Source organism: Diadema setosum, chromosome 13 (assembly GCF_964275005.1).
Source record: "Diadema setosum chromosome 13, eeDiaSeto1, whole genome shotgun sequence".
Classification (NCBI taxonomy): Eukaryota; Metazoa; Echinodermata; class Echinoidea; order Diadematoida; family Diadematidae; genus Diadema; species Diadema setosum.
In genome coordinates, this window is record NC_092697.1 from 8712091 (window position 1) to 8724156 (window position 12066).

The window sequence follows — 12066 nt, forward strand, 5'->3', positions numbered from 1 at the left end:
TTATATTTTTGAATCAGGTGTAATGAAATAAAGCAAGCTGAAGATCTCCCTTCTCGGTTACACCCGTGTGACTACAGTGTATGGGCCTTGTATTCCCGACGTTTGTTTGTTTGTTTGTTTTTCCTCCCAGGGTGTTTAACCCCTGTAATTCTCAACTGGTGTGAGACTCAATCACGATGTACTATATTCATGCCGACTTTCTTAATTGATCCATACAGCAAACCGAAAGAAGAAGTATCACACGCAACCTTATTGGCATTAACTGGTATGTATGATCGCAGTGTATACATAAAAACGACAGTCTTATTCGTTGTGGGGCAGAAACAACGATATGAAACGTTGGGCAGATGTTGGGTCAATTTTCTGTCGTGTTTTACCGTTTAGATATTTTTCTGTTCCGTATCAGGTATCATTACATTGATGACGATGGTAATATGTTCTTGTTGACGATGATGATGATGATAACGATAATAATAACAAATGAAGAAATAAATTAATAATATAATGATGATAATAATAATAATAATAATAATAATAATAATAACAACAATAATAATAATAAGTATAAGTATAAGTATAATAATAATGGTTTCATGTACTGCTAAAATTATCATGATCCTCAAAATCATTGTTTTCCTGACTGGTCGGAGAAAAAATAACATAATACTCAAAATTCCTCACTTAGTTTCACGTTCAGTGTTACACATTATATAATCATTAACTGTCACTCAAAAATTGTGTAGAAAATAAGCAATGCTTTAAAAATGATTAAAAAAAATATCAATATGACTGCCCCACAATTAGAACATACAGCACACAAATGAATATGCTAGAAAGGAGATGTAATTTATATATGAAATGTCAAGGATATCTCCCCCTTTCGACGGAACTTTCGGAGAATTCCGTAAGAGTTTTCAGTAATTTTCCTCGAATTTTTGTTTTTGTTTTTGTTTTTTTTTGTTTTGTTTTTTGGGTTTTTTTGGGGGTGGGGGAGGCATGTGAGGGACAACAAGACAACGCTCGGATTTCAATGGGTGCTGCTAACCGCTCGAAACTCGAGTTTTATAATAAAAGCAAATGGTGGGAAGATCCCAACCCATGGACCGGATCACGGCTCCTCGGGAGCGTTGGTCATGGGTGGAATAGAGCACAATTAAAGGAAGGAATGATAAAACTTTTATTTTATTTCATCAATCAAAATGTGGAGGATCAAATATAAAAACAAAAAATATAAGGCTCTCAGACCCGTGGATTTCCACAGGTTCATATGTATATATATATATATATATATATATATATATATATATATATATATATACAGGGCTCAACACTAACGGTGGCCCGGTGGCCCGGGGCCACCAAAAACGCATATCGGGCCACCAAAATTTCAGAAATGAAGACTTTGGTGGCCTGATCGGGCCACCAAAAAAGGACGGATGTTTGCCTTTGGGCCACCAAAAATAAAAGTTAGTGTGGAGCCATGATATATATATATAGTTGAGACAATGTAGATAACAGAAGATGTCGCATGAAACCGGCAGAGTTGTGAAGCTTTCGACCGTGGTCTTCCTCAGCTTTAATGTCTGTTTGTGAAACGAAATATATGTTTTTGAGCATAACAAATCTGAAGTCATATACACAATATATTAAATATAAGTTGAGCATGAGTTAATAGTTACATGACATACTTGGCAATATTTTTTGGCACTTTGCAACACATTCAACAATGTATAACTGGAAATGAGTGTGTAGTGAGTATATATAGCATACAAACATATCATACAATAAAAATTATCAAACATATATCATAAATAAACTAAATAATATGATTACCTGCTAAGCAGACGTTTGCGTTGCCTGGATGTCTTGTGGCTGTCTTGTGGCGGGATGTGAGTGATCATGTGATATTGGGGGAAGGTTTGTGTGCGGTGGTGCATGTCAGGCAGGAGTGGGGTAGTGTAAAGAATTAGGTTCAGTGTTACAATTGTGTCAGTCGTGTCAGCGCAGGTAAAGAATTGTTAACAATTACGATACAATGAACATTCTCGTGGTCATTAACCCCTACAGCTGATTTACCAACAATCAAAGTAGCAGGCATGGAACCCGGGTACAGATAGAGTGTGGATAGAGAGTGGATAGTGTGTTGCCACTTGTCTCTAGGTACATAACAGAGAAATATACAATATACACATTATTTTATATACCAAAATTATTGCTGAAACAATCTTCATACTCTTGCCACATAATATAACAAAATTGTGTCGCACAGCATAATTTTTCTGTGTACACCTCTATCAATCTATCTATTAATCTATTCATAATTCATATTTATATATATTCATATTGAGATCGTATATATATATATATATATATATATATATATATGTATATATATATATATATATATATATATATATATATATATATATATACACATATATATCCATATACATATGCATGCATACATACACATAGATATCATATACACACATACATACATATATGATTACTGTAGTACATAATTCCTTCTATCCACATTATATGATAACTGAGTATATAACAATACATATCAGTTAACCAATACAACATCAAAAAATCGCAATCCTTTACAAACATTCTATCTTTTCCGTAAATACAGTCTCATTTTACATAAAACCCGGGTACAGATAAAGAGGGGATGATGTTTTGCCACTTAGAAATAAAATATATGCCAAATAATTTTGGCATATATTTTATTTCTAAGTGGCAAAACATGCCAAATAATTTTGGCATATATTTTATTTCTAAGTGGCAAAACATCATCCCCTCTTTATCTGTACCCGGGTTTTATGTTTTTACAAACATTCTATCTTTTCCGTAAATACAGTCTCATTTTACATAAAACCCGGGTACAGATAAAGAGGGGATGATGTTTTGCCACTTAGAAATAAAATATATGCCAAATAATTTTGGCATATATTTCATTTCTAAGTGGCAAAACATGCCAAATAATTTTGGCATATATTTTATTTCTAAGTGGCAAAACATCATCCCCTCTTTATCTGTACCCGGGTTTTATGTAAAATGAGACTGTATTTACGGAAAAGATAGAATGTTTGTAAAGGATTGCGATTTTTTGATGTTGTATTGGTTAACTGATATGTATTGTTATATACTCAGTTATTATATAATGTGGATAGAAGGAATTATGTACTACAGTAATCATATATGTATGTATGTGTGTATATGATATCTATGTGTATGTATGCATGCATATGTATATGGATATATATGTGTGTATATATATATATATATATATATATATATATATATATATACACACATATATATATATATATATATATATATATATATATACGATCTCAATATGAATATATATAAATATGAATTATGAATAGATTAATAGATAGATTGATAGAGGTGTACACAGAAAAATTATACTGTGCGACACAATTTTGTTATATTATGTGGCAAGAGTATGAAGATTGTTTCAGCAATAATTTTGGTATATAAAATAATGTGTATATTGTATATTTCTCTGTTATGTACCTAGAGACAAGTGGCAACACACTATCCACTCTCTATCCACACTCTATCTGTACCCGGGTTCCATGCCTGCTACTTTGATTGTTGGTAAATCAGCTGTAGGGGTTAATGACCACGAGAATGTTCATTGTATCGTAATTGTTAACAATTCTTTATCTGCGCTGACACGACTGACACAATTGTAACACTGAACCTAATTCTTTACACTACCCCACTCCTGCCTGACATGCACCACCGCACACAAACCTTCCCCCAATATCACATGATCACTCACATCCCGCCACAAGACAGCCACAAGACATCCAGGCAACGCAAACGTCTGCTTAGCAGGTAATCATATTATTTAGTTTATTTATGATATATGTTTGATAATTTTTATTGTATGATATGTTTGTATGCTATATATACTCACTACACACTCATTTCCAGTTATACATTGTTGAATGTGTTGCAAAGTGCCAAAAAATATTGCCAAGTATGTCATGTAACTATTAACTCATGCTCAACTTATATTTAATATATTGTGTATATGACTTCAGATTTGTTATGCTCAAAAACATATATTTCGTTTCACAAACAGACATTAAAGCTGAGGAAGACCACGGTCGAAAGCTTCACAACTCTGCCGGTTTCATAATTTTTCATAATTTTCATAATTTCACTTAAGATGACAGAGGCGTGCGGTAGGAATATCAGCATCATCACACACACTATATATATATATATATATATATATATATGTGTGTGTAGTGCGAAAAGAAGAGCAATTCTTTTCGCACTGAATATAAATAATGAAGGAGCTACACTGGTGCTGTAAATGGTCGAGACCCCTTCTCGCAGTCTATATATATATATATATATATATATATATATATATATATATACATTTAATACTCTTTTTTTTTCTCTCTCTCTCTCTTTAAACCACAAGATGAGGCAGCAAAGTGGGATACAGGCAACACATTCATGTACAATCCTGTTTGTATATATTTATTTAACCAGATTTACATATCATTGCACATATCTTGATTTACAAATCAAAAATAATATCCCATTCTCAAAAAACAAAAAACTACCCTACACTGTCACATAATATGTATTCACCTTCGCCCTCTAAAAATAAGAGATGTACATCTATATCTTACAACTAACTAAAATGATACAAATGATACAATTAAAATGAAACAAAACCATCACCATAAGCATATCCTAGTTGTTTAATACCATATCTTTAATACTTGTGATTTGAAAAAAAAAAACAGAAAAGAAAAGAGAAGAACAACATGTCCAGGTATCTGACTCAAAGTAGAGAATACTGCACTATCTCACATTATACCTCCATTTATGAATGTTCTAAGAAAAAGTATTTCCCCTAGTGGAAGATTTGTGCACACATTGTCACTGCGGCTGCCCCACCAGCCATTATACTCATTGCTTTGTTCACTCGCATCTCTCCAATAAGTCACAGGTGAAGTTATTGAGTGCAGGAGCATGCTCTCCTTGTCTGGTAAATACAAGGACTATAGTACGTATCACATCAGCTACAGTGAACACAGAAAGAATTAAGGACTACAGGGCGCTCCCCTTACAACAAACACAGACGAAATTTCGTCACAGCTAAATTAAAATTCAGGTCACAAAATTATCATCAGTGGCATCTATGGTGCAAAGTTCCCTTCGGTTACAACAAAATTTCGATGTAACAACAGAAAACTGTTGGTCCTCATGACTTAATTATAATGGGAGTCATCTGTATTATAACATACAAAGTAGACCTGCTTCATATCGAATACACAACAAATGAAATGATGACTGTTAAATAAGGAAACACAAACATCAATATAATGAGTTTGGAATCTAGAAGTGAAACAGGTTTTTGAACACAAGCAAGAAAAGATTTTGAAATGAAAATTGGTGAGACCATAGACATTGTTTCCTACATCAACATGGCTTACTGTTTCAACAGTTCATCTGTACATTATACCCTTTCCTGTTTCTCTTGGGGATATATGTATATTTTTTTCCCAGGTCACCAAATATCCATGTGTTCATGGTTGCCCTTTTTGGGCATTCATGCTCAGACTACTGTTAAGCAAGAAATTTTCGTGGCATGAAATTTCCCGCGAATTGGAGCCGACAGCCTTTATTCTCGCGGTATGAATTTTTCACAAACTGGAGCCGACAGCCTTTTTTCGCAACATGAATTTTTCACGAATTGCCACTCTTATCCAATGCATTTAGTGTAAAAAAGAACGTTTGTGTGCATTCTAATTTTGTGAATCTTGGCTCACATGAAATTTGCAAAATTAAAAAGCACACAATCAGCCTTGGTTACCAATCAAACATTGAATGTTTCCATGAATTATGACTGTCTTCTTCACCGTAATATCGAAGTGGCTCACTAATTTGATCACTCTTCATAAGAACCATTATACTTTCTCACGGTGTGCAATTTTTACAATGCCACATGTTCGCATGTTTGCATACACAAAAGCGTCACATATATTGGCACAATCAAAAATATCAAATACAATGTACCTTCGTTGCTCATGACATAAGTCCTTCTACTTCTCAAGTGACAGCCAATGATTCAGGATTGTGTCGAGGTTATTCCTGGCAAATGATACACCGAGTATGGCTGCTATTTCAAAAAGTTTCATTGAAGGGAACTGAAATATATTCATACAAGTTTTTTGTTGTTGTTTTTTTTTCCACCTATTACGACTATTCTACAGACAGCCAACTCACACACAGACCTGCTTTGATTAGTGGCTGACAAATGGCTTACATACACTGTATTGGTGAGAACATAACAAAATTGAATCGATTATGTATATCATGACATATAATCTGTCTCATCAATGAAGGCTTTGGATAACACATATGACTACAATCCAGTCAAATTGAAATGAAGAAGAAATTGCTCACAAATATTGAACAAAAAACAGAAATGACAGCTAGACATTAGATGAGACACTACTTTACTTTTCTTTCTATATGACTATATTTCAAATAGACACACATAGCAGAACTGGCCCAGGAATGCAACACATAGAATCATCTGAAACAAAGAGAGTGTGTTTGTGACAAACAGCATATCAAGAGCATGAACTTTCAACCAACTCAAGTACTGAGCAATACAGGATGTAGGTAATAAAGAGCACAGTACACATACACATTATTATATACAAGCAGTCTACAAGAAGAGAAGAAAAAACAAAAAACAAGCCCAGCAGTTTTATTCACTGATGCTGTGAAAACCAACTTCCCCCTTGCATTTCAAAACAGCATTTGCATTCAAAAGGCAGAAGCTTGGATTTCCATAGCAATGAAGTCTTTGGCAATGATGTTCAAATGAGAATCCCCAAACAAGACACGCGATAGGCAGGTCGCACCAATATGAATGCACAGCCCCGTAGAGATAACATCGGTTAAGGGGCCTTAGAATAGCATATCTGGGCCCCATTTTATCAAAAGATATAATCGATTATAAATTTCCTTACCACACAGGCTGCCATAGACTTATGATAGAAATCAACTACTGTATACAATGTATAATCAATTATAACTCTTCATAAAACAGGGCCCTGGATGAGTATTCCAAGAAGATCCCTAAATTCTACAAATCCCTAACTTCTGCAAAGCCAGATATAAACCCTGACTCCACTCATATATGCAGTGGGCTGACTAATAACCATAATTAAACAGCTTTGAAATCAGAAGTTGGTTTAACAATGCGGTGTGCAAAGTGAACGGAAGGTTCACATGAGCATGAGTATTACACTATAGAGGTTGCCCACCATTGTGTCCTTACAAAAATAACACATACACTTTTCTCGTTGAGAGATGTAAATGCGGGATATCACCATCTCTCTCAACATTAACAACGACCTTTCAAATTACATCTTGAATATATCACCATACATCCATTTCCATCCCAAGCACATACACACACACACACACACACACACATATACATACTTACAAATGGTTATAAAATGAACCACTTTGATACAAATAAAGGACAAGGTGTGGCTACTAGTGGTATATTTCATTCCATTTGATGTATACGTGTCTACAAAATATACCGGCACTTTCATTCACATACTCAAGGTCTTTTGAGAGAGCTTCGGTCTCCAGTTTCCATGGCAACGCCTTTCTCCTGTCTTCATATGGCGGGTGCCACCACTCTAAAACAGTAATCTATTGTCTACAGATGAATTCACCATACATTCTCCGAGTATGTACAGAGAGAGAGAATTTACATTCAACTTTCCACCTGTGTGTTAACTGAAAGCTGCAATAGCTCAAATATTTAGCATCAAGGAATTCACAATAGACACAACTGGTCATATTCTGATGTCCTTGATGGTTACGGTAGTGGCGTCGTACAAAAGAGAGTGTACATATATTTCAAACTGACTAACGTGGTGGTATTTGACACCCAACTGCTGTAAATGCGGAAATTTTTGCCATACATTAATTTTTCAGGTATTTCACATTACTTTTGGCTAGCGCAAATTCAAAACCCGCAAAATTATTTTCACAATATTCTCTGCACATTTTGAATGAGTGCACAATTGCATCACTTGGATTCAAGAATCCATGAATAGTTTTGGAGCTGCTCCGCACACACACACAAAAAAATCAATCGCATCAAAATATCAATGTTTACAGAATGCTACACATTTGTTACACAACACTCCTGCCTCTTAACAGCAGATGAGAGGTGTTGGTCTTAAGTCAGCAGAAAAGAAGCAGCTACAATCAAATCAAACACAGAAATTACACCAGGTTGACACAGAGACACTTTCCACAAATTGTTAACTTTTGTAAAAATAGATTGTATATCTGTCAGTACTCTGGATGACTGGTAATTTCCTAATAGTTCTCATCTTAACACAAACACACACTAAACGTGAGCACCACATACACTGTAGTACTGTCTACACCACCTTCAGTCCGGCATTAACACCAGGTGTTAACACTCTGCTACATAACTCGTGTCATTTCTCAGCTTGTATCTATACATATAAACAAACTCATATGTATATACAAGTACATATAAAAATCGCAACCAGGCAGAAATGTGTTAAATCGACATATTGTGTTAGGCAGACACAGAGTAATGTGTTGTAATTTTGCTTCAAAACGGAGAACAGACAAGTCAGCAAATCCCTGCTTGTATTTCTCAAAACTTTGCATACACACAATCACAGACTTAGGCAGGGAAATGTCCATACAATCATTCCACAATTCTGTGTGGTAGACCGCAAATATGTGCCAAACTAAATAATACATGCATTAGTGAGCATGTCATAGTCTTCATCCAAGAGAAGGTCAATAATTGCGTGCATTTTTTTCCCCAGTACAGTACATCGTATACACTCTATATATGAATGAGTACTATTCTGCTATGTTACAGAATGCAGCACTATATTCAAACCAGTAGTTCTGGCACAAGAAGAAGCATGGCAGCTCGCTGATGCCACAATCAAGCTCAAACAAATCAAAGAAAGATGATATTCTACCAGAGAAAACAGCATCATATTAAGGTGGTCAGGTAACCTCTGCAAAAAACCAAAATCATTAATGGTGCCACATAAGTTGCATAGTGAGTCTTAACTTAATACTCTGTGTACTTTATGAGCCAATTGGCAGAGAAAATCTCATAGTCTTGTACACACTGCAAAAAGCTCCCAGTACAAGAAAGGGTTAAAATATACATGGCCTTAAAGGCACATGTGGGATAGCCCCGGTGGGTGTGGGGGCGCTGTTGGATGATAGTGCCGATCACTGTTAGCATTGATACAAAGATTGCTGAAGTTGAGCTGTCATCAAGAGTAAAGCGCGTAGGTGTTGCTAGGTAATGTTGCCTTTGTTGTCTCCTCTGCGCATCACGCAGTCTGTCGTGATGCCAGGGTGCATGCTTATGTGCTTGCTAGTATGACGTCACAAAAGAAGTTTGCTAAAGCTGTCATCCCCCTCAGCCGAATCATGAGCTGAACTGTGATCGGACCACTGACTACAGTGAATTGGACTTCTTTGGACTCATGGAAATGGGTCACAGCATAAGCGCTAAAGAGGAGTCGATAGCATAAGTCTCTGTGGGAAACTTGTGCCGTGCGCCCGCATACGCATTCGACTACAAAACCATCGGGTCTATGTACCTTTAACAATGACCACAACAAAGTGGCTGGTATGGCCATGTCTCTGAACTCTAAAAAAGGGTTGAGCACCACTGCCAACATGTGAAATGCATGTTTTTGTGAGCTGTCTATCTCGCTGATCTTCTCTTCCAAAGTGCGCAATCAATTACCATAAACCTACACTTATCTGAGCCTTGGATTGACTTAACCTTACCTGGCAATCGACAATATGCAACTTACATTACACAGTCAGTGGAGATGGCACTGTTCTCTGCTTCGGATAATTGCATTCCTAGTGACCAAACAGAAGTGCATACTGTTTTAATTGAATCTGAAATAAGATTACACCCTAACTGCAACAATCTTCCTTTGACCAATTATCTATCATTGAGAAGACACTGTGGTAAGAAAACTAGTCAAAACAGCACATCCTTAAATTGGTTCTTCACATGATTTAAGGAGGTGGTCTAACTGCTCAATAAGCTCAGGGTGTTTAAAAAAACAACAACAACAAAAACCTCTCTGACAAATTAAACTAACTGTTGGACAAGTAAAGATAAATGGACCTTTAATACACTCAAAAGTATGCAGACCTTGCCGCATGTGCATGTTTGGGTATAAACGAGGAATACCAGCAGCTTTAGCAATGCCCTGTAGTGTCTGAAGAGCGCCCCCATGCTGCACTGAGATGTCAGTGCACGGAGATTTAGTGTCAGGCCATCTGTAATGAAGCGCATGCCAGCCATCTCAAATTAGTATACTGCTACACTAATGTGCATGCGTTTAATAGCATTACAAGGTTGACAACGTGGGGAAACACTGTAGTCTCAAATACATATTGACAGTGTGTATCCCTGCATCAGTCTGTGCAGTTTCCCACGACAACTATCCTATTCTACCTACTTTATTATGATTGATAATGTGGAATCTATAGCACGCAGTAAGATGGCATGTTAGATTTTCATGATCGCACACCCATACCTTTTTTTTTTTTCAATTCTTATCCATTACTGGTTGTTGCCTTGTGCAAAATACAAGTGTACAAAGCTGTTTCTTCACACCTGAAAAGAAAAGTATTGAAGTAACCTGAGGTAATACAAGTATTGAAACACCAATCATTATTATCATTGTACATGTAATACTAAACATTGTGATATACAATTTTGTATGCACAAATCTTGTGAGAATCACTAAATTGAGTCCTAAAAAAAAGTACAAAAAGTGGGTCATCAAGTTTGCAGCTTCATTGAGTCACTGACCAAAAACAAAAAACAAAAAAGAAAAAAGAAAAAAAAAAAACACTCTGGAATGTTGACTTCACCTCTCAACAGCTGGACCTCATGTGCTGCTACACAATTCATGACTTAATTATCTTGGTCTACATACATTATTCTACCAACACATTCATGTCCCCATGAAGTCAAAACTATCTGCTTTTTAAAATGAAAAGTGCAGATAGTCAAACATCTCAAATTTTAGAATCAAATTTCTAGGTCTTTCTTTGCGGTATCGGTTTTATCGTTCTTCAGTGAGCCTGCACAACAGTCCAGGATGCCTTTATAGCTACTTATTCTATATCTTCAATACCACCTTAATTCAAGTCTGACCCCCACAAAATTTGTGTTGACCACACAGATTTAGATTTTAAAACTAGATAAACTGACAAGCCAGGGGGTAAAGTCCTCTGATAAAAGAAGGCAAATACCAACCTTGTATCAAACTCTGCTGTAGGTTTCCCAAAAAAATAAACCATTAGTGTCAAAGAAGATAATAGAGAAGGAAAGATTGAGGGCAATGCACTCTTACATCATTATTGCTGATAGATGTAAACTCCACATTTCATCTAGGGTAACTGCCATCTTAAGGGGTGGGACCACGGTGATAATTTACCTTTCACGGTTCTGACAGTTTCAGACGACTTTCTACCAACACTTCCCTCCCCCCACACACACACGCAAACACACACACAAACACACACACATGCACACTATGTGTTCCATGAGCTCTTTCTGTCTGTCTGTCTGTCTGTTTGTCTCTTCTTTATCTAACAGTCAAAACGGTGATCACACTCCGTACAACCCACACCAATGCCTGCTAAAATCGATATCAATTATCATCTACTTTGTCAATGACACTGGTGACTGGGAGTCAAATACATGGAGACGTCCAATCTATGCCTAGAAATAAACCAATCATTTTGCCTGCCTTCAATGTTACACATACATTCAAAAACTATCCACTCCCTGACCTTTGGCATAGCCTTGCTCGCATGCAGAGCAGGTATTTGTCCAGTACACATGCCCTAACCACACAAGCATACAAAACGTTACACTTGCACACCACCACTTAAGCCCGACATGTAACCTTTGTG